Source organism: Lactuca saligna, chromosome 8 (assembly GCF_052625555.1).
Source record: "Lactuca saligna cultivar CGN05327 chromosome 8, ASM5262555v1, whole genome shotgun sequence".
In the NCBI taxonomy this organism is placed as follows: domain Eukaryota; kingdom Viridiplantae; phylum Streptophyta; class Magnoliopsida; order Asterales; family Asteraceae; genus Lactuca; species Lactuca saligna.
In genome coordinates, this window is record NC_136424.1 from 91,761,654 (window position 1) to 91,784,619 (window position 22,966).

The 22,966-nt window shown below is 38.5% G+C and overlaps 1 pseudogene; it reads left to right on the plus strand.

Annotated features, from left to right (window-relative positions):
- Positions 1-823: 823 nt before the first annotated feature.
- LOC145009901 (putative mitochondrial protein AtMg00300 pseudogene) lies at positions 824-1,225 on the plus strand (annotated as a pseudogene).
- The last annotated feature ends 21,741 nt before the right edge of the window (positions 1,226-22,966 follow it).

Below are 22,966 nucleotides of genomic sequence, written 5' to 3' on the forward strand. Positions count from 1 at the left end.
ACCATAACAACTCACTAACAAATATGTTGTATCAGAAGCAAAGGTTGTACACTCTCAGAATGTTTGAAAGTACCTAAGTGAAATATCATATGGATAACTTCAATTGCATTGTCTTGGACCTATAAAGGGGTTGATGTGAAGATTGAAGATGAAGATCAGGCGCTCATTCTCTTATGTTCTCTTCCTAACTCGTATGAGAATTTCGTTAACACCATGCTCTATGGTAGGACAACGATCACTGTAAATGATGTGCAAGATGCTCTGATGTCCAGGAACTGAAAAGAAAAGTTTTAGTTGGAGAGGACGTGTCCAGTTCTGGTTTGTTTGTAGGGAGAGGAAGTATAGAAGAAAGGAAAGTGGGAAACATAGGGAGATTACATTCAAAATTGAAGTCTAAAGGTTCATCGAACGCGAAATGTCATAACTATAAGGAGAAGGGACACTTCAAGAAAAATTTTCCACAACTGAAGAATAGGAAGTTCAAGAGTGAATCAAGCAGCAGTAACATTGCTTCTATGGTTCAGGAAAGTTCTGATAAAGGGGATGAGGGTGATGTACTGACTGTTAGTACATCAAGTTCTGTTGATGTTTGGGTATTGGATTTTGCAGCATCCTATCACATGACATCTAATCTTAACTAGTTCGAATCCTTCAAAGAGTGGGATGGCACATTCAATATGGGTGATGTTTGGGTGAGCAATATCAAGGGTAGTGACATGGTGTAGATCAAGATGCACGATAGCATGTTAGGATGTTTGATTGCTAGTATCTTCCAAAACATTGGAATAATTTAATATTTCTTCACACATTGGCTAAGAATGGGATGAGGTACGTTAGTGACAATGATTGGGTTAAAGTGACCAAAGTTTCTCTAGTTATAATGAAAAGGAAGTTAAATCATGGAGGGATTTATATCCTAGAAGGTAGTATGGCTATGGGAACGGTGGTTATCTCCCAATCCTTGAATGAAGGTGATGAAAAGAGGGAGTTGTGGCATCATAGGTTGGGGCACATGAGTGATAATGGTATTTCAGTTCTAAGTAAACAAGGAATGCTTGGTGGAGAGGCTACTAGAAAGATAAAGTTTTGTGAAACTTGCATCAAGGGAAAGCATCACAAAGTGAAGTTCAGTACCGATCAACACCCAAGCAAGGAAATCATGGAGTATGTTCACTCAAATATGTGGGGTCCTGTAATAGTGAAGTCTCAAGGAGGATTCTCATAATTCGTAATGTTTATTGATGATTATTCAAGGAAGTTTTGGTTGTACTTTCCGATGAGCAAAGATGAGGTGTTTGGGAAGTTCAAGAAGTGGAAGACCATGGTTGAAAAAATGACTGGAAAATAGCGTTGGGTTTTGAGCATTCTAACACTCCTAAGTGTACACGCAACCCTAAATACCTTGGATCTATGTTTTCTCTATTATACATGCAAATAATATCTTTCCAAGGGTTTAATCCTAACTACCATATTATGAAGTTCTTATACTACAAAGTACTAGTTAGATAACATACCTTTTGATGTAGCTTGATGTCTTCAAGCTTTAAGAGCTTAGCTCCAATAGTATGGAAGCCTCAAGTGGAATCAAAAATCACCAAAACACCTTGGAAGACTTTAGAGAATATGAATACTTGGTTCTCTTTAGTGAAATCGACTATCCCTTCTTAGTGTACCCACCCTAGTGCCAATTTCACCAACCAAGGACATCTTTATATAGTATGGAGACTAGGGTTAAACCCATGACCATTCATTTCATATGATCCATGGGTTAAAGACTTCATGGACTATCCATGAAAGCTTAGCCCAACCTAAATGAACTTGGCCCATTCCATATATATAAGAGTCCATATTTAATTAGTTCATTTTGATCACTTAATTAATTCTAAATTAAGTCTTGATCAATACTAATTAAATAATATGATTCCTTATTAGTATATTAGAACTTATAATATACTAATATAAATCATAAATATACTATTCTCAAAAGACTATCCATATAAATTGTGTCGGTGAAGTGCAACCCAAATGGACCATGTCGAGTCGGGTCAAGTCCATACCAAATATAGTTATGGACTTAGACATTAATCCAACAGTCTCCCACTTGGATAACTCTAAAACTATTATTGAGTATGACTTCAAAAGCTAACTGGAAATCGTAGCTCTTAAAGTCGTTGTCGAACTCTGATCTTGTCAACGAACTTGTCCATTAGATAAGGGATCATATATTCCTCCATTCTAGATATCATATGGACTGAGACATGGATTATAATCATTCTCTCTGTCCATTTGTTGTTTCCTGATTTCCGATTTATGATGACTGACTAATTGAACAAATCAAATCAGTCCTGGCCCGGCCGAGCACTTCCATTTGTCATCATCAAATCATCGAGGGGCCCATAGATATCGCTTTTATCTCGAAGGTAAAAGGAATGGATAAGCTTCGACTCATATGGCTTGTTCTACTACTTGTTGAATCATACACAAAGGCACGTTTTATAACACCGAGTTACCGAATGCGTTTTCGTGCAATCAATATACAACCAACTCATAGTAACAACTCATATCTCTAGGTTTGAAGAATATAAGATATTATCGTCTCATGATCACTCGTGATAAAATCCATGAAGTGATTCCAATGAGCACGGGTTGAATCCAATACTCAGAACTTATGAGCACTCATGAGTGTTGTAGCCCTTTGTCCAACACCTTAGACCTCTACAAGCTAACCCATGACAGTCTTAATTCATATCTACTTCCAACATATGACCGACTATGGATAGTTTGAATAACTTAGTCATTCCGGAAGAATAACCTTGTTTATTCTGGAAGTCAAAACATGCAAAATGAAACACAATAATAATCGAATCCAATATGGTCTCAGAACTTATGAATATAATTAAAACACCTTTTATTTATCACCATATGATTACACATTATTCATTGTATACTGTTTCAGCTATCAACTTTATTCTTGAATTTAAAACAATAGTTGTCCCATGCTCCAAGCATGTACACTATGTTTTCTAAACACTAGTCATGCCACATACCAAGTATGCATACTATGTTTGTCTATGATCTTTACTTTGTGAACTAGATCAATTGAACATAACTCCAATGATCCTCTTTTCACAATCCCAAATCCTTACTGCAAATGCAAGAATTCCAAATTCATGCCATTTACTGAAATCTGTTAGATTCTAAACTTATATGCATTGATCCTCTTGTAATGATTATGCACGAAGTTAGAAAGACTTGACAACAACCATTACAGAGCATTCCAAAGGAGATCAGCTCCTTAGAAACATCCTTCTTGCATTAAGTTTCCTAATCTTAAACAGATTGAAAAATTCTAACTTTGAAACATTTCCAGATTCCATTTTGACTATCACTTCTGAACAAGAGTTGCCTCGTTACAGATTATGTCAATATGGTTCTTCCAGAATTATCACTATACTTCCAACTGTCCTTGAGCACCTAATCTTTGGTAAACCTTAGATTGTCCTCGACAATTGTTTAATCCTTTTAGTCATATCCAATTCTAGACCTTTTCCCTTCTTAATGCCCCAGGCATTTGGAAAATTTTAGAATGGATGAATATAGCACATGTAATCGATTCTATATTCGAAGCATATGGGACACAATTCATGATGTCTCACATAAAGACTAAACCAGTCTTTTGCTATAATATTACCATTTCAATTTGCCAAGTTCTCATAATTCAGATTATGAAAAGGGATGTCGTAATCATAATCGAATTTTAGAACGCAAATAATGGACCAATATACAGAATTTCCTTATGTTGATCCATTCCAACATGAAATTCATATATATTTCCTTGACTAAATACGATTAAAACCTCAATCTAAGCTTTTAGATTTGAGATGAAGTATAATTTCCTCTCCCTTAATTATAGCAAAACAACTCTTTCCCAATTGCAACTTTGTTTTCTATAATTAACATTGATAACTTGCAATCTTTATCATAATTATCATGCTCCCACTAACATGATGATTATTAGCATAACACTTATGCTCCCACTAGCTTTGACATGTACTCAGAAATCAGCTGACTTTCTTACCAAAGATCAGATTTCTGATACTAGATTGTTTTGATAAAACTTTATCAAAATCATACACCTTGCCTTAGATAGCACACTTGTGTGTTTGAACAATTTTAAGAACTATGAAAAGGGATGTCGTAATCATAGTCTCGATTGTTTAGACCTTTGCCACTTCTCAAGAGTCCAGGTTAGTGTGTCGGTAAACCACACACACTCCACTAACAACTTTGAGAATGCAAATATTACAATTGCTATCTAGCTAAAATCTACTTAGTGAAAGAGTTTCCTCACCATCATTCTCATGAATCGGAGAGAAACCTTATGACACTTAGATTTACTGGTGTATGTGTTCTTATCCATGTGAATTGTCAAAACCATAGTCAGAAGACAAGGATAATGACACATCCAAACTCATATGGACTGAACTCAATCTTGATTTCTTGCCACCTGGCAGCTCAAGGGCCTGCCATTGCTTCTAAGTTGTTGTGCAACCAATTGAGAACTCTAAGAACTCATATGCAAAGCCAACTTTAACTGGAATGGGCACAGAATATGTCAACATGATAAGTTATAAACCTCAAGCCGTGTGCTAGTGAAGAACTTCAGGTTCTATTCTTGATTAGTTCTTGAGACTTTCAAGACCTTTAAGACTCCCACTATCCTCTTGACCTATAAGACTCCCTTGTCAAACATCCAAGAGATAGTGTGCATTCTAATCAAGACAAACACTTCACACAATTGGCCTTAGTTGGTCTTTGTTTTATCCAAAACATCACAACTTACCAATGTCAAATGTACAAGAGTAGGAAACTTTTACTCTTACATTTGATAAGTGTTTTTAAACCTTCTTTAAGACATGTCACTCAAATTACAATCTTGGAGTATGACTCTAAGACTTGTATTGGAACGAAGTATGACTCATCTTCTTGATTTAACCATTTCAACAATTCAAGATTCCACTTCTTAGTCATAAGAATGCACTAAGATTTCCTTAGAGAACTAATTGTGCTATGGTTTCTTAATCATTAAGATGATCACAAAACTGATACTAAAGTACTCTCCCATCTTTTTAGATTTGAGAAACTCTTATCCTTCTGTCTAAGTTGATTCTTCTTATTCTCTCTACCTTACATTGGAACCTTTTCCAATGTCTCAGTATTACACTTAAGCTTGTAAGTATAACCATATTTACTGAGCTTTAGTAAATTATGACGAATAATCTTATCGATCTTTTGTGGTGGACTTGACCAGTGCACAAGAATGTGTACTCGATCCCTTAGTCCATTACTTGACTCGCACATCCATGTGAACAAGTAATTATTCTTAATTTTCCAAAACTTGAAAGTTCTCATTCATCATGCTATACAACTTGCATGATTCCAAGTTCCGGTCCAATTGAACCTTGGGTGATAAAAATCTTTCCTTATTTGGTAAATTTAGACATTACCACAAATGAAAGAATCAATTTCATATTTCCACTCTTGCTATTAATGGAATCATATAAGCAACAATTTTTCCTCAAATGCCATTGTAAGGATATTTTAAAATAAATAAAATCAAAAAATTTTCTTTTATTTTAAAACTTTGTGGAAAAACTTATCCTTACAATCCATATGAAAACTTGTTGTTATCTATTCCTAAGCAATATCTCGTAACTCCTAAGAAGTAGCTCAAGAATCCAATCTTCAAACTATGCGATAGAAATCCATCTACGCGATCAGATTCGGCATATTCTTTCTTTAAGTTTCTTCACTTTTCTTTGATTCTTACAACATCACCATGTGACCTAGTCACATCATGTATCAAGAATCTCAGAATAGAAACTTAGCAGAGTTAGATAACGGACTTTACCTGAAGTAGAGTTAAACTTATTGACTTTAACATCATTAGGTATGTTTGGCAGCTTTGCAACTAATGCCCCTTTCTTTGGCAATATAAACATATGGACCCTTTGATAATGGTACACAGGACTATCGCAGACTTGGCATTTCTCTTTAACATTTGGTAAACCGAGTTGACTATGGTCGATCCCTTTCCACTGGGAAGATAGAGCTTTACTAGATATCCAATGTCATCATTGTCAATGTCCATAAAGTTTTAGGAAGTTGATCATAGCAAATAGATAAGATCATTAAGGGTCTTGTCATAGTTTGTTTCATAGGTGTTCCAAAAGAACTCACTATGTGACTTAGAAAGTAGTTGGACTACCAACTTTCTCGAGACTTTGACACCCAACTCTCCCAGCTTGTCAATGTGTGACTACATCTCCAAGAAGTGATCACACCTAGACCTTGCCTTGCTAGTAGGGCTTGAGTGACCTTGAACTTGTGGGTTAGGGAGAATAATTTGAGGAGGTTAAAGAAGTATGATTTCCAAAGGACATCATCTTCATTTAAGAAAGCTTGTTTCAAGAGATTTGGGAAGATCATAAATGTCTAAACCAGACATCTTTTGGGAGATATTCAAGAGAGTTGATCTTAAGTCCTTAATATGACACCCAATATGAAATAATAAGGCTAGGACCCAACAAACTATTTTATAACTTAGAAGAGGGATGCCGTAATCCAAGCTATAAAATATTTGAAGGTAGGTGAATGACGATTCACCAATTTCCACCAAGATAAACGAAATGTATTATTAGGTTTTAATTGGATTTGAAACTCTGAGATATTTGAGATTCATTGAACTATTCAATGGCATGTTTCAATCTCGAGTGTGCCCTTTAGGTTTTGTGACTGTGATGTCGAGGATCACAAAACAAGGTGTGAAGTAACCGTGCAAATTACATGGTACCCTTAAGTGTTTACCCCTCAATCGATGTGTCGGTTAACCACACACGCTCCATCGATACTATGATAAACATTAAGTTACCCTTTGCCTACCTTGTTAAATACGAGTTAGTGTGCCGGTTAACCACACACGCTCCACTAACCGACTTAAACAAAGTGCAAAGTGTAATTTCATGGATTAGCACCTTATTCACATTTTCCTAAGTAACTAAGATTGGGTATTATTAAGGTTTTAGTTACTTAGTATTTATCATTAATACTTTTAATGAAGGTAGAATTATAGTTCTGTCAAACCCGTTCGGCTAACGACCCTCCACCGTTCAAAGAAGCGGTGGGTGAGAGTGGACACCCATTAAACTGCCATTTTATAGGCAGTAACCTTATACCCCCCCCCCCCCCCTTATAGATCGGCTTCGTGAATGAGGCCTACTAACGGTAAGACTGACTTTACTCTTATATATATATATATATATATATATATATATATATATATATATATATATATATATATATATATATAAAGTATAATATTATAAAGTATAGGGTTGAATTTTAACTTTTAAAATTCTAAGGGCTAACTTGGAATTAAAGTATTCATAAGAGAACACTTTTCAAATTCCAAAACTTGAGGGCAAGTTTTGAAACTATTCAAAACTAATTAATTCCATAACTTATGTGTTTAAAGTAGTTTTAATCCAAAAACTCTTCAAGTTCCATAACTTGAGGACAAGTTATGGAAGACTTTAAACTAATAAAAGAATGTAACTTTTTCTTTATTTGTAACATATGGAATTAATTAAGGTTACACATTTTAATGATTTAATGAAGTGACTCTTGAACCTCCATAACTTGAAGACAAGTTATGGAGTCATCAAAGCATTCAATGAAAACAAGACTCTTCATTTTGTAACGTATGTTAACTTTTATGAGTTTTAAGATTCATAAATGTGACTTTTAAGTTACATAAACACATTTTATGAACTTCTTTTGGATTAATTTGGATTAAAACCAACTATCACATAATTTTTTTCATCAATTTAAATTCACTCATAAAACAAGGTAACACAAAAAACTTTTGGTGATCCATAACTTATTCTTAAGTTATGGAATTCTTCAAAACATTAACACCAAATTTTGTAACTCCATAAAAACTTTGAATCAATTTTTTTTTAAACCTTTTCATATCCATAAGTTATGGAGGTTTCAAAAAAATAAAACTCTTTAGATCAAAATTTTAAAACTAATAAAATAATCATATCATTTTATCTTTTACTAAATTTGACCTAATTCAACTCATATAGCAAATTATTCAAATTTTACAAATAATTAGTTTTTCACAAGAACAAGTAATTATCTTAAAATTTGACAAACTTCATGTTTTTTTTTCCTTTTTTTTAAACTTTGAAAATAAAATATTAGCATCAATATAACAAAAAACAACCCGTGGCTATGATACCACTGTTGGGTTTTGAACATTCTAACACTCCTAAATGTACATGCAACCCTAAATACCTTGGATCTATGTTTTCTGTATTATACATGCAAATAAGATCTTTCCAAGGCTTTAATCCTAACTATCATATTATGAAGTTCTTATACTACAAAGTACTAGTTAGATAACATACCTTTTGATGTAGCTTGATGTCTTCAAGCTTTAAAAGCTTAGCCCCAATAGTGTGGAAGCCTCAAGTGGAATCACAAATCACCAAAACACCTTGGAAGACTTTAGAGAATATGAATACTTGGTTCTCTTTAGTGAAATCGGCTATCCCTTCTTAGTGTACCCACACTAGTACCAATTTCACCAACCAAGGACATCTTTATATAGTATGGAGACTAGGGTTAAACCCATGACCTTTCATTTCATATGATCCATGGGTTAAAAACTTCATGGACTATCCATGAAAGCTTAGCCCAACCTAAATGAACTTGGCCCATTCCATATATATAAGAGTCCATATTTAATTAGTTCATTTTGATCACTTAATTAATTCTAAATTAATTCTTGATAAATGCTAATTAAATAATATGATTCCTTATTAATATACTAGAACTTATAATATACTAATATAAATCATAAATATACTATTCTCAAAAGACGATCCATATAAATTGTGTCTGTGAAATGCAACCCAAATGGACCATGCCGAGTTGGGTCAAGTACATTCCAAATATAGTTATGGACTTAGACATTAATCCAACAAATAGGTCAAGACTTTGAGGATTGAAAATGAGTTGGAGTTCTGTAATGCTCCATTTGATAACTTTTTCAAGGCAGAAGGTATAGTGAGGCATATCACTATACAACACACACCAAAATGTAGTGGCAAGATAGATGAACCAATCACTCATGCAACGTGCAAGGCGCATGTGAATATTTGTTTACTTATCCAAGCAATTCTGGGTGGAAGCAGTTAACACTGCTTGCTATATGGTGAACAGATCACCATAAACTACAATACACTTAAAGAGTCCTCAAGAGGTATGGTCTAGCAAACCCACTAGCTATTATGGTTTATGTATATTTGAATGCCCCACATTTTCTCATATAAATGATGGTAAACTTGAGCCAAGGGCAATGAAGTGCATATTTCTAGGATATACGACAACAGTAAAAGGTTATCGACTGTGGTGTACAGAAGAAGGAAGAACTCCTAAATTTATCATGAGAAGAGATGTAACCTTTGATGAATTTGCCATGGGAAACAAGGGAGGAGGTGATACAAGTCAAGAAGGGAACAAATATCAAGGTGCTAGTTAGAAGGTGGAGTTTGCAACTCAAAATCCAGGCATAGTTGTGATAAGTGACAAAGAGCAAGGCGGCTGTGAACAAGCTGGAAAATATGAAACCCAAGAAAAACCCATGGGATCTTTGTCTAGTGGTGCTGATTTCGGGAAGGATCATGGGTGTAAATCTATTGCAAAGAGAAGATAAAAGTGGGTCATTCGACAACCTGATAGATATGTGGGATGTGTGGCTTCAAGTGAACTTGATGATGGGTTTTATACATAGCAAATAATCCTATGTGTGCATGCAACCCTGATTTTAAGATCTATGTTTTCACTATTAGACATACAAGCATTGAACACAAAAACTAGAGACCATATGAGGCACATGTAATTTTCGAAATTAACATATAATTAGGGTTACGATACATACCTTTATTGTTATATTGTAATAACAAACAAATCCTTAAAGATCTGGAACTTTGGTAGCAAGCGCCACAAGTGTCGTGCCTCTAATGGCTCATAAACAAACCTAGAAACCAAGGATCATTGTGGGGAGAGAGAGAGAGAGAGAGAGAGAAAAGGGAAGTGGAAAATTCGTCTCTAAGCCTTTATTAAAGTGCATTGGACGAAATCCAACCCTATAGGGGTTTATATAGGTGATACGGAATGTTAGGATAAGGCAGGTGTATATTAGATAACCCGAATCCCTTAACTTCCTCCCTAAGGCTTCCAAGGCACCCTTAGAGCCTGAGGAAACCCTAGGACGCTCTAGATTTCGTTTCCCATCTCTAAAAGAGGTTCTAGAGAGCTTATTTCTCAACTTTTGAATATTGTCACCTTTAGTCTCTGTAGTTTCAGTTAATTCTTTTAATCCCAAAATTAATTCCAAATTAATTTTTGATTAACTATTAATTAAATAATATGATTTCTAATTAGTATATTATATCCATAATATATTAATAAATCATTTATCTTGATTTCAAATTAATTTATTAACCACATAATAAATTAAAAAATCATTCTTCTCTCTCTAATAGTTATCCAATTCAATTGACGGGCTTGAAGGAAACCCAAAAGGACATTACTACTATCAATTCAAGTACATAACAGTTATAGTTATGGGCTTAGACACCTAATCCAACAGTCTCCCACTTGGATAAGTCTAATAACTATAGTTGCAAGTATAACTTCAAAAATTGACTAGCAAATTTTATCTACCAAAAGCTGTTATCGAACTCCGACCTAGTCAGTGACTTATCCTTAGATAAGGAATCAAATATTCCTCCGTTCTACAAGATATCCTATGAACATGAGATATGGATTATAATTAATCTCTGTCTAATAGTTGTTTCCTGATTTCCGATTTCTGATAATTGACTAATTAAACAAATCAAATCAGTCTAGGCTTGGCTAAGCGCTTAGGGTGTCATCACTAAATCATCGAGGGACCCACATATATCGCTTTTAACCCATTTAACATAAAAGGAATGGATAAACTTTAACTCATATGATTGTACTATTTACTCATCAAATCATACATAACAATACGTTATATAACATCAAGTTACTGATGCGTTTACGTATTATCAATGCACAAACGACTCGTAAACAACAAATATATCTCTCCATTTCAAGAATATAAAATATTATTGTCTCACAATCACTCATGTTAGAATCCATGAAGTGATGCAAGTGAGTGTGGGTTTAATCCAATACTCAAATCCTATTTCAGGAGTACTCATGAACACTACAACAAACATTTTCTATGTCTAAGCTATTATACAATCTACAGTCGACTTCATGACAGTCTTAATTCACTACTTACTTCAAAAGTGTGATCGACTGTGGATGTTTGAATAATCCTATTAATCGGGAAGTAAAACATGCGAAGTGAAACACAACAATAACCTAATTCAATATGGTCTCAAAACGTTTGAATATAAATAAAACACTTATTATCTAATCACCATATTAATTAGACCTTATTCATCGTATAATGTTTCGAACAATCAACTAAATACTTAAATTAAAACATTTATCATGCCATGCTCGTAGCATGCACACCATGTTTATCTATGGTCCTTCCTTTGTGAAATAAATCAATTGGATACATTTTAAATTTATACTCATGTCACAATTCTAAATCCTTATTATAAATGTAAGAATACCAAATTCTTGCCACTTCTAGAATGTGTTAGAGTCTAAACTTTCATGCAATAATCCTTTTGTAATGTCAAGGCACCAAAGTCACAGAGACTTTGCCAACGATATTACAAAGCATTCCACTGGAGATTTGTTAAAAATCAAATCATGGAAGTGAAGTCTCATATTCAAAGTACATTCCTTTGAACATCCTTCTTGCATAAAAGTTTCTAACTTATATATAGACTCTTAATATCCAACTCCCATAATGGAAACATTCCCTTATTGCCATTTGACATCCATTGTTAATAGAATCCTATATATTCAGAATTACATCAATACGGTCCATTTATTACTATATTTCCACCTGTCCACAAGCAACCAATCTTTAGCGAACCTCATATTGTCCTTGTAACATCCCGAAATATCAAGAGTAGAGTTGAAGGGCTAAAAGAGTAAATTGGGAAAGAGTGACTCGGCGAGTCCATGTGCGGACTCGGCGAGTAGAGTCGCGACTTGGTTGCGTGTTAAGTGGCCAACTCGGCGAGTCAATGTAATGGACTCGGTGAGTAGGCGCTGAGTGGAGAAAACCCTAATTCTCGGGGTTGAGCCTTATATAAAGATCACTATGTTTTCCTCCCAGCCTCTTTATCACCCCTTGAGCCCCAGAAAACCCTAAATCACGGAGAAGCACCATTGTTGAGTGGATTGGAGCTTGGAGAAGTAATGGTTGAAGAAATTTTGGGAAGATTGAAGGCTTGGAGCAAGGGGCTTTGCTTGGATTCGAATTTCATTGCAGTTGGGGCATCACTTAGAGGTAATATCTCGTTATTGACCTGTTGTTATGTTGTTTCTTCATTTTGGGGTTTGTGAGAAATTGTCTATGGATGAAATGGGAAGTTTAGAGGTTAGATCTGAGGTTGCTACCTCAGATCTGGAAGGGAGAAGAATCAGAGAGCATGAAAGTCCCAGTGTTGGAGTGTTTAGTGAAGCTTACATGTCCCAAACCCTAGCCCCAATGTGCAAACGGCTTAGATCTCTTTGGATTCACGTAAAGTTTGCCACTTTACGTGATGGATGAGTGGTAGGAGACTAGATCTATGTTTTGGATCAATTGCATGGCCTGAGACGCTTCTGTATGGATTCAGACCGGTGGTACTCGACGAGTCACATGGGGCGACTCGACAAGTTGCTTGAAGATGGCCTGGAACTCGACGAGTTGGAAGAACAACTCGGCGAGTAGGTTGAAGATAGCCTTGGACTCGACGAGTCCATTTGGACTCGGCGAGTCTTGTCGAAGAGTCCCAAATATTCTCTGGTTGAGTCGAGAATCGGTGAGTCGAGGGATGACTCGGTGAGTCGTGTGCGAGTGGACTCAGAGTTGTTGGACTCGGCGAGTCTCGAGGTGACTCGGCGAGTTAGGTCGCAGATTGAGTGAAGTTCTGATTATGGGAACTCGACGAGTCACAGGGTTGACTCTGCGAGTAGGGTCAGTCAGGGGTTGACTTAGACTGAGGACTTTGATTTCGACCAAGGGTTGGCCGTTGACTTTTAGGGTTTGGTCAGCGAGGTGGCCTTTGGGCCAAGAGAAAGGTAAAATAGTCTTTTACCCATAAGAGGGTGTTATGAGAGGATTTATTCTAGTCTCGAGAGTTATATTCATGAGAGTATTTGCCTTACGTGTTAGGCGGTGGCAAGTTCGAGATTCAAGTGTGGGGATATCTGCTTTCTGCTTGCCAGGTGAGTCTTCTCACTATACTTTACCTTGAGTAGGTAACCAGAATTATGTGATTAGAGTATTTGTATGCTATATGTACGTGATGTGTTGTACTGCATTATTTCTATGTGATTTATGCTGTGCATGTTTATAGAGTTGGAACCGGACGGTTCCCAGAGTTAGAACCTGAGGGTTCACAGAGTTTGGGTGCACGGACCCATAGAGTTATAGCCTCGAGTGGCTAATATGTGTTATGTCTGGTATTTTGGGGAACTCACTAAGCTTCGTGCTTACAGTGTTTTGTGTGATGTTTTTCAGGTTTCTTTCAGTATCACGGGACGGTACCGGCTTGATTGTACACACCAGAGAAAGAGTCATATTTTGGAGGATACTGGTTTTCTATGCAAGTGAAAATGGAGGCATGTTTTGTAAATCGACTATGAATGAGATTTTAAACATGTGTTTCTAAGAATAAAATGATTAATTTAAATGAAAAATTTGTCTTGAAATTTACGGTGTTACAAGTTGGTATCAGAGCCTTGGTTTGAGGGATTCGGATGCGCCTTTGGGTAAATCTGGACTCAAACTGAGGAAGTAAGAAAAGTTTTAAGGAAATAATATTCTAAAAATGAATAAAAGTTCAAAGAGAAAGCAAGAAGGAGCAGTGTGTACAATCAGCCAGAGCCCGAACGGTGATTTCCCAAAATACCCTTATTTTTGTATTATGAGATATGCATGATGCACTTTATGAGATATTATTGCATGCTAGAGATAGGATAGGTATTTCATATGTTAGGACTAGAGTGGCCTGATTTGTGATGCCTTAGCCTAGGACTCGTTGTTATAGGTGTTATGCTTTTGAGTATGTGATGAGTGAGAGTATCCAGTTAGAACCCATGAGGGGTAGAGTTACAGAGTTCGGTGGTACTTTCGAGGATGAGCCGAGAAGGTGGAGTTATCACAGAGAGGGAGTCCTATGTATTCTTTGATGCTCGAATGCTGCTTGCTTTGTGCTTTGTGGAACTCTCGATGATGGGAGTCAGCTACCAAGTGAATATGACGATATTCAGGAGGTAGATGGCTGGCATCATTAGGAGCTCTTCAGCAGCTGATAGCAAAGAAGTGGGAGGACAACGGAAGAGCCTAGGGAGTAACCCTATCCAGATGAGTGCGCTTGTAGAATAGAGAATTTCGTTGGGGAGCGAGCACGCGCAATGGGATTGGTGAAAGAGCAGGTCGAGCAGCTATTTAGAAGCTCTGGGATGGTCCGTGTGGAAAGTATGGGTAGATGTGGCAGGTAGTATGGGCCCGTACTACTGAAAGCAGAGGACCCATACTTGATACAGGGAGTATTCTGAAGGTTCTAAGGAGCAGATTGAGGAGTGATGTTATGGTTTGAACACCATACATCGGAGCGGATCGAGGAGTGATGTTATGGTTTGGGTACCATACATCAGGGCAGATTGAGGAGTGATGTTATGGTTCGGGTACCATACATCAGAGCAGATTGAGGAGTGATGTTATGGTTTGAGTACCATACATCGGAGCGGATTGAGGAGTGATGTTATGGTTCGGGTACCATACATCAGGGCAGATTGAGGAGTGATGTTATGGTTTGAATACCATACATCGGAGCGGATCGAGGAGTGATGTTATGGTTCGGGTACCATACATCAGGGCAGATTGAGGAGTGATGTTATGGTTCGGGTACCATACATCAGAGCAGATTGAGGAGTGATGTTATGGTTTGAGTACCATACATCGGAGCGGATCGAGGAGTGATGTTATGGTTCGGGTACCATACATCAGGGCAGATTGAGTAGCAATGTTATGGTTCGGGTACCATACATCAGGGCAGATTGAGGAGTGATGTTATGGTTCGGGTACCATACATCAGGGCAGATTAAGGAGTGATGTTATGGTTCGGGTACCATACATCAGAGCAGATTGAGGAGTGATGTTATGGTCCGGGTACCATACATCGGAGCGGATTGGGGAGTGATGTTATGGTTAGGGTACCATACACCGGGGCATATTGAGAAGAGATGTCATGGAATGAGTACCATGGTTCGTAGTGAATGATGTTTGTGGTTCTCCGGTTATTCGGTCACGAGTAAGTTCGAAGAGGCGTCCCTTGAGAGGGAGATCGAGAGCCCCTCAGAGTATTTTAGTAAGGAGTCAGTGAGAAGGGAGAATTTCGATCTGAGTTGGGCGATCAGTCGATAAAGGAGATGTCACCTCCTATGATCTGGGAGGTACTGATTATGCTCGTGTGAAAAATATGAGAAGCATGATGTTTTGGTTTTGGGTTTAGGGGTAAACCCTGCAGGTTGTCATTGATGATGATTTCCCACCAGAGTATCAGGTAGCATGAGTGCCGCGAGGCAGTGATCTATCATGAGCAGATAGTCAGTTGAGACTGGGATAATCGAGGGCCACGCTATACTTAATTGAGTTTAGTCGGGTGCACGGTAGTGGTATCAGCGGGGAGTTCAGTCGAGTTCAGCGGTGCCGAGAGTTTTCTATCCATGGGGTGTTGAATTTGGGAGTGGGTTCCTGTTCTTGGGATGATCCCGGTGTTGGAGCGTTGGTTAATGAGTTGAGGTGAGGGGTACGATGATTTTATGGTTCAGTCTATGAGCCAGGGATGTTATCGAGCAGTTGAGTTGTTTGGTACTAAATTGGTACGAGATTTGGAACGACTAGAGGCAGACGTGACGAGAAGTTCTTGAGGAGTTCATCAGAGGTTCAGAGTATATGAGGTCGATTCATTTCCTTAATGGGGGATTATCGGGCGTTGTGTAGCACTTTCCAGGGGTAGGTGCGATTTTGCTGGAGAATATAGTTATGGGTTATTTGCATGCTATTTGGTGATGGTTCGATCCCTAAGTGGGGGAGAACCGGGTGCCGTATGTAAGAAAGCAGAGATTTGTCAAGAGCAGTTATAAGTGGAGTATAGAGATATGAGGTAAGAAATCATGAGACCAGAGATGTCGGTGATCGAGGAAAGGGGTCAGAATGAGTTAATACGGGAAGTACTTGTTTGAGAGGGATGAATGTCTCCACGACAGGTGTTTATTAGTCAGGAATCTGGTATTGGTCAGTGTTGGGGCAAGTAGATAAAGAATGATTGGGCAGCCAACTCCCGGGTCGGTATGCGTATCCTTGTTTGGATTTTGAGCGGCGGGAAAAAGGGTTTCGGAGAATTATCAGCGTATTTCGTAGCGTTAGTGTTTCTTCGTATTGCAATTGAGAAATTGAATACACCGAAGTTGCAACTTGGAAAAAATGAAGATCTAGTTATGGGGTTCAGAGGGAATGTATTATTGCATCTATATGGTGCTTGGAGCAGGAGATCTGTGGTTGTGGCAGGATCTTGTGATGTTCGGTGGGGGTGTTCCGAGGTATCCGGGTATTGATATCTTTATTTCAAAGTTATTCATGAATCTTGAGTTGAGACGACTTGTGGTATATCAGGTATCTATGGATCTAGTGAGAGCCTTCGAGTATGGGCATCCAGGGAGATTACTTGGGAGAGTGGATCTTCGCAAGGGTGGGCATCTGTTATGACGATTGCCTCCAGAGTCTGTGATGAATATTCAAGACGAGTATGGGTAGCCGCCTATGATAGTCTGTGGAGCACGAACTAGTGGAGTCAGAGGGTGTTGTGATACTGCGGGGAGCCGTAGTACTCACTAGTCAGAGGGTGTTGTGATACTGCGGGGAGCCGTAGTACTCACTAGTCAGAGGGTGTTCTGATACTGCGGAGAGCCGTAGTACTCACTAGTCAGAGGGTGTTGTGATACTGTGGGGAGCCGTAGTACTCACTAGTCAGAGGGTGCTGTGATACCGCGCGGAGTCGTAGTGCTCACTAGATGGCAAGAGAGTGTGATGATGGAATGTTCACCGATCAGTGTATGATGTGGAAGAGTTTTGGGCTTGAGTAGCCCTAGTATTGAGTTTTTGGAGCCTGGATGTTGGCCTGGGGGCGAGACTGGGGTCCCCGTCTCTGTCGGGGAATGTGGTGAGATGCGCAAGGGATATGCGCAGCAGAAACCAGAGATCAGAGTGGAGACGATCCTCGGTTGGATTGTACTTTCTTGCATAAGGAAAAGAGAATTTCGTGACTTGCGTGTCACGGGGCTGGGATAGTGGTCACGGGGAGGAAGTTAGTGGGATATTTGGATCATGATTTGGGCGACCTTTGGAGGCTCAACTGTGGAGTCAAAAGCTGACCTGGTGACCAGTCTCGAAGAGGGATATGAGATGAGCTAGAGCCTATCATGATGATGTCTGAGGACACCTCAGAGGGAGTGAACGATTCAGACGCTCAAAGACATGCTTCGGGCATGTGTATTAGATTTCGGAAGGTGTTGCGGCACGTATTTATCCTTGGTTGAGTTATCCTATTTCAACAGCCATCATTAGTGCATTGGTATGCCACCCTTTGTGCTGTTGTATAGGAGGAAGTGTCGGACCCTCATTTGCTGAGGAAAGTGTCGATTCGCGGAAGTGGAAGTTGTAGTGAGAATGGATGATTTGGAGTATGATGGTCGAACATTGTGTCTGTGACAGTGGTATGGAATGACATCATGATGGGATGTCTGCTGAGGATGCGGAAGGGATTCCACGGGTGTAGAGCCAAGAGTATCAGGATGGATGTAGGGATGGAGTCTGGGACTCCCAGCTTGATTCTGATCAAGGGTCGTGTGCGTAGTGGTGGTGTCTCCTGGGAATGTTAGAGATGTCATCAGTGCGACAGGTTCTCCTAACCCGAGAGTGCGAAGGTTGGTGCGGCTTGGGTGCTTGATTGCAAGAAGAGGACTCATGAGAGTTGCTCTGGGATTGAAGAGTGGGCCTTTCTGTCGTCACGGATTGGATAGAATGGGATTCGGATCGGGGATCCGATGGTTCATGGCTTCTAACTCTTATGGGTCGAGTGATTGTTGAGATTTGGGTCAGTGATGTTTCATGGGTAATTCTTGGATCGTTGAGTGTGGTTATCAGAGGGTACATCCGGTGCCCGGTTCGAGACAGTGATCAGGACACCGTAAGGAAAGGAAAAGTGTGTTCGAGTTTCGATGGGTATGCCTTGTGAGATCTGGTCCGATTAAGGCCAGGTGGCACGTTGTGGGAGTATTTCTGGAGTTGAGTTGTTGTAGGCTTCGAGGGCGAAGCCTAATTTAAGTGGGGGAGAATTGTAACATCCCGAAATATCAAGAGTAGAGTTGAAGGGCTAAAAAAGTAAATTGGGAAAGAGTGACTCGGCGAGTCCATGTGCGGACTCGGCGAGTAGAGTCACGACTTGGTTGCGTGTTAAGTGGCCGACTCGGCGAGTCAGTGTAATGGACTCGGCGAGTAGGCGCTGAGTGGAGAAAACCCTAATTCTCGGGGTTGAGCCTTATATAAAGATCACTATGTTTTCCTCCCAGCCTCTTTATCACCCCTTGAGCCCCAGAAAACCCTAAATCACGGAGAAGCACCATTGTTGAGTGGATTGGAGCTTGGAGAAGTAATGGTTGAAGAAATTTTGGGAAGATTGAAGGCTTGGAGCAAGGGGCTTTGCTTGGATTCGAATTTCATTGCAGTTGGGGCATCACTTAGAGGTAATATCTCGTTATTGACCTGTTGTTATGTTGTTTCTTCATTTTGGGGTTTGTGAGAAATTGTCTATGGATGAAATGGGAAGTTTAGAGGTTAGATCTGAGGTTGCTACCTCAGATCTGGAAGGGAGAAGAATCAGAGAGCATGAAAGTCCCAGTGTTGGAGTGTTTAGTGAAGCTTACATGTCCCAAACCCTAGCCCCAATGTGCAAACGGCTTAGATCTCTTTGGATTCACGTAAAGTTTGCCACTTTACGTGATGGATGAGTGGTAGGAGACTAGATCTATGTTTTGGATCAATTGCATGGCCTGAGACGCTTCTGTATGGATTCAGACCGGTGGTACTCGACGAGTCACATGGGGCGACTCGACAAGTTGCTTGAAGATGGCCTGGAACTCGACGAGTTGGAAGAACAACTCGGCGAGTAGGTTGAAGATAGCCTTGGACTCGACGAGTCCATTTGGACTCGGCGAGTCTTGTCGAAGAGTCCCAAATATTCTCTGGTTGAGTCGAGAATCGGTGAGTCGAGGGATGACTCGGTGAGTTGTGTGCGAGTGGACTCAGAGTTGTTGGACTCGGCGAGTCTCGAGGTGACTCGGCGAGTTAGGTCGCAGATTGAGTGAAGTTCTGATTATGGGAACTCGACGAGTCACAGGGTTGACTCTGCGAGTAGGGTCAGTCAGGGGTTGACTTAGACTGAGGACTTTGATTTCGACCAAGGGTTGGCCGTTGACTTTTAGGGTTTGGTCAGCGAGGTGGCCTTTGGGCCAAGAGAAAGGTAAAATAGTCTTTTACCCATAAGAGGGTGTTATGAGAGGATTTATTCTAGTCTCGAGAGTTATATTCATGAGAGTATTTGCCTTACGTGTTAGGCGGTGGCAAGTTCGAGATTCAAGTGTGGGGATATCTGCTTTCTGCTTGCCAGGTGAGTCTTCTCACTATACTTTACCTTGAGTAGGTAACCAGAATTATGTGATTAGAGTATTTGTATGCTATATGTACGTGATGTGTTGTACTGCATTATTTCTATGTGATTTATGCTGTGCATGTTTATAGAGTTGGAACCGGACGGTTCCCAGAGTTAGAACCTGAGGGTTCACAGAGTTTGGGTGCACGGACCCATAGAGTTATAGCCTCGAGTGGCTAATATGTGTTATGTCTGGTATTTTGGGGAACTCACTAAGCTTCGTGCTTACAGTGTTTTGTGTGATGTTTTTCAGGTTTCTTTCAGTATCACGGGACGGCACCGGCTTGATTGTACACACCAGAGAAAGAGTCATATTTTGGAGGATACTGGTTTTCTATGCAAGTGAAAATGGAGGCATGTTTTGTAAATCGACTATGAATGAGATTTTAAACAAGTGTTTCTAAGAATAAAATGATTAATTTAAATGAAAAATTTGTCTTGAAATTTACGGTGTTACAGTCCTTGACAGTTGTTAACAACTTTAGTCATATTAAATTCTAGTCCTTTTCCCTCTTAATGCCCTAGGCATTTGGAAAATCATAACGAGTGAATATTATAGAATGTGTAATCAATTCTATACCCGAAGCATATAGGATTCAATCCACAATGTCTTACATAGAGACATGATACTTGACCAGTCTCCTTCTATAATATTTCCATATATATAATTTCCAATGTTGAAACATTTCAGCCTAATATTCATATATGCTCATGACTAAATTTGATTAATACTTCAATCTAAACTTTTAGATTAGAAATGAAGTAATAGTACCCCCTTCCTTTCTATAGCGAAACAAATTTCGAACTCTGCAACTTTGCAAATTGAAAGCTTTGTTTCCTATAAATAGAATTGCTAACTTGAAACACTCATCATAATGGTTATACTCCCACTAGCATAATAATTATATTCTTACTAGCATAACGATTATGCTCCCATTAGCTTTGACATTTATCTAGAAATCAGCTGGACTTCTAGAAATCTAATCCTATTGACTTTCTTACTGAAGTTCAGATTTCTGATATGAGATGCTTCAATAAATATTTATCTAGGCTTCTCAAGCTCATACACCATTCATTAAATAGCTTATATGTGCGTCTAAACCTTTCTGAACTTACAACAACAAGTCCCGAATGTTGAAACCTTTTTATATTTCTCACAATTCAAACAATGAAAAGGGATGCCGTAATCATACTCGAATTTGAGAATGCAATTGTCACAACTGCTAACTCTAATGATATTTATCAATCCTTTTAAAATCTACTAGTGAAAGCATTTTTCTCATAATCATTTTCATGAAGTAGAGAGAAACTTCTTGCCACTTAGATTTTATGGTGTATGTGTTCCTATCCATGTGGATTTTTCATTTCTAACCACTATGATAGTAAATCATGACGAATAGTCTTATAAGCATAACCATATTCACTAAAGCATAACCATATTCACTAAACCTTTAGTAAATCATGACGAATAGTCTTATCATTCTTCGTGGTGGATCTGACCAGTGCACATCAATGTGTACTAGATCGTTTAGTCCTTCACTTGAATCACATATACATGTGAACAAGGAATTAGTCTCAATTTACCAAAGATCAAGATTCTAATACAACACACAATTCGAATTACAAGATTCCAAGATACTATCCAACTGAAACTTGGGTGATGAGAATCCTTCCTTATTTGGTAAATTATGACACTTCCACAAGCAATATAATTAAGAATCAATTCCATTTTCAACATTGCTATTAATAGAAATATAAACACCAATTTTCATAAATGCCATTGCAAGGAAACAACAAGATAAAACAAATAATTCATTTTACTGATAAGGTGCATAAAAATTGTCCTTACATTGAAAATACATATGAAAACTATGCTTCTTTATATTCTTAAGCAATCTATCATAACTCCTAAGCAATAGCTCCAAAAATATGATCATTGAACCATCCGATAGAAATCCATTTCTTCACAATTAGATTCAACTTACTTTTTTTTAAGCTTCCTTCCTTTTCTTCAATCCTACAAAACATCAAAATGTGATTACCACATCATGTAATAAGAACCTATAAATATGAATTTAACAGAGTTAGATAGTGGATGTACTTGAAGTAGAGTCATACAATTTGACTTTACCATTTCTAAGATCTCTCAAGTAGTCTGGGCAGCTTCGCTTCTAATGCCCCTTCGATTGATAATAGAAACAGATGGACTACTTAGCATTGGCACATAGAGCTATCACTTAATTGGCTCTTCTCTTATGGTCAAACTTTTTGACCTTGGCCGATTTCTCTCCCTTGGGAGGGAAAACCATTTCTGGACTATCACTGTTGTCATCACCAATGTCCATGGAACTTTAGGTAACTAGTCCTCTAAAAAAATTTGCTTGACCAATGTGCCAAAGCATTGCTGCTTCAGCAGCAATTAGTAAATATGTCAGATCAATTAGGGTCACGTTGTTTTCAGTCATATAGTAGTCCTTAACAAACTGACTATACGACTCAGGAAGCAAGTGAAGAACTAAGTCAACAGCTAGCTCCCTTGGGAAAAACAACACCTAACATTCCCATCCTATCAATGTGCAACTGCATCTTTAGGACGTGCGCACATATAGACTTTCCATCTCGATGTTTGCATGCCAATAGGGCTTGAGTGACCTTTAACTTTTCAATTCGATGAAAACATGGGTCAGGGAGAATCACTGGAGGAGGTGGAGGAAGAGAACTATAATTTCCATTTCCACCAATGCACGAAGAAAGGAATGATCTTTCACCTTGATCGACACGTGGAAGATTATCTTCAGAAGGAAAGCTTTTTTCCAAAGGAATGTGGAAGACCATAAATATATGAACTTGACATCTATAAGGGGAGAAAATTCAAGTTAGTTGATTAAATCGTTAATGTAACACCTAAATGAAATATTAAGGCTAGGACCCAACAAAATAATTCACAATTCGGAAGA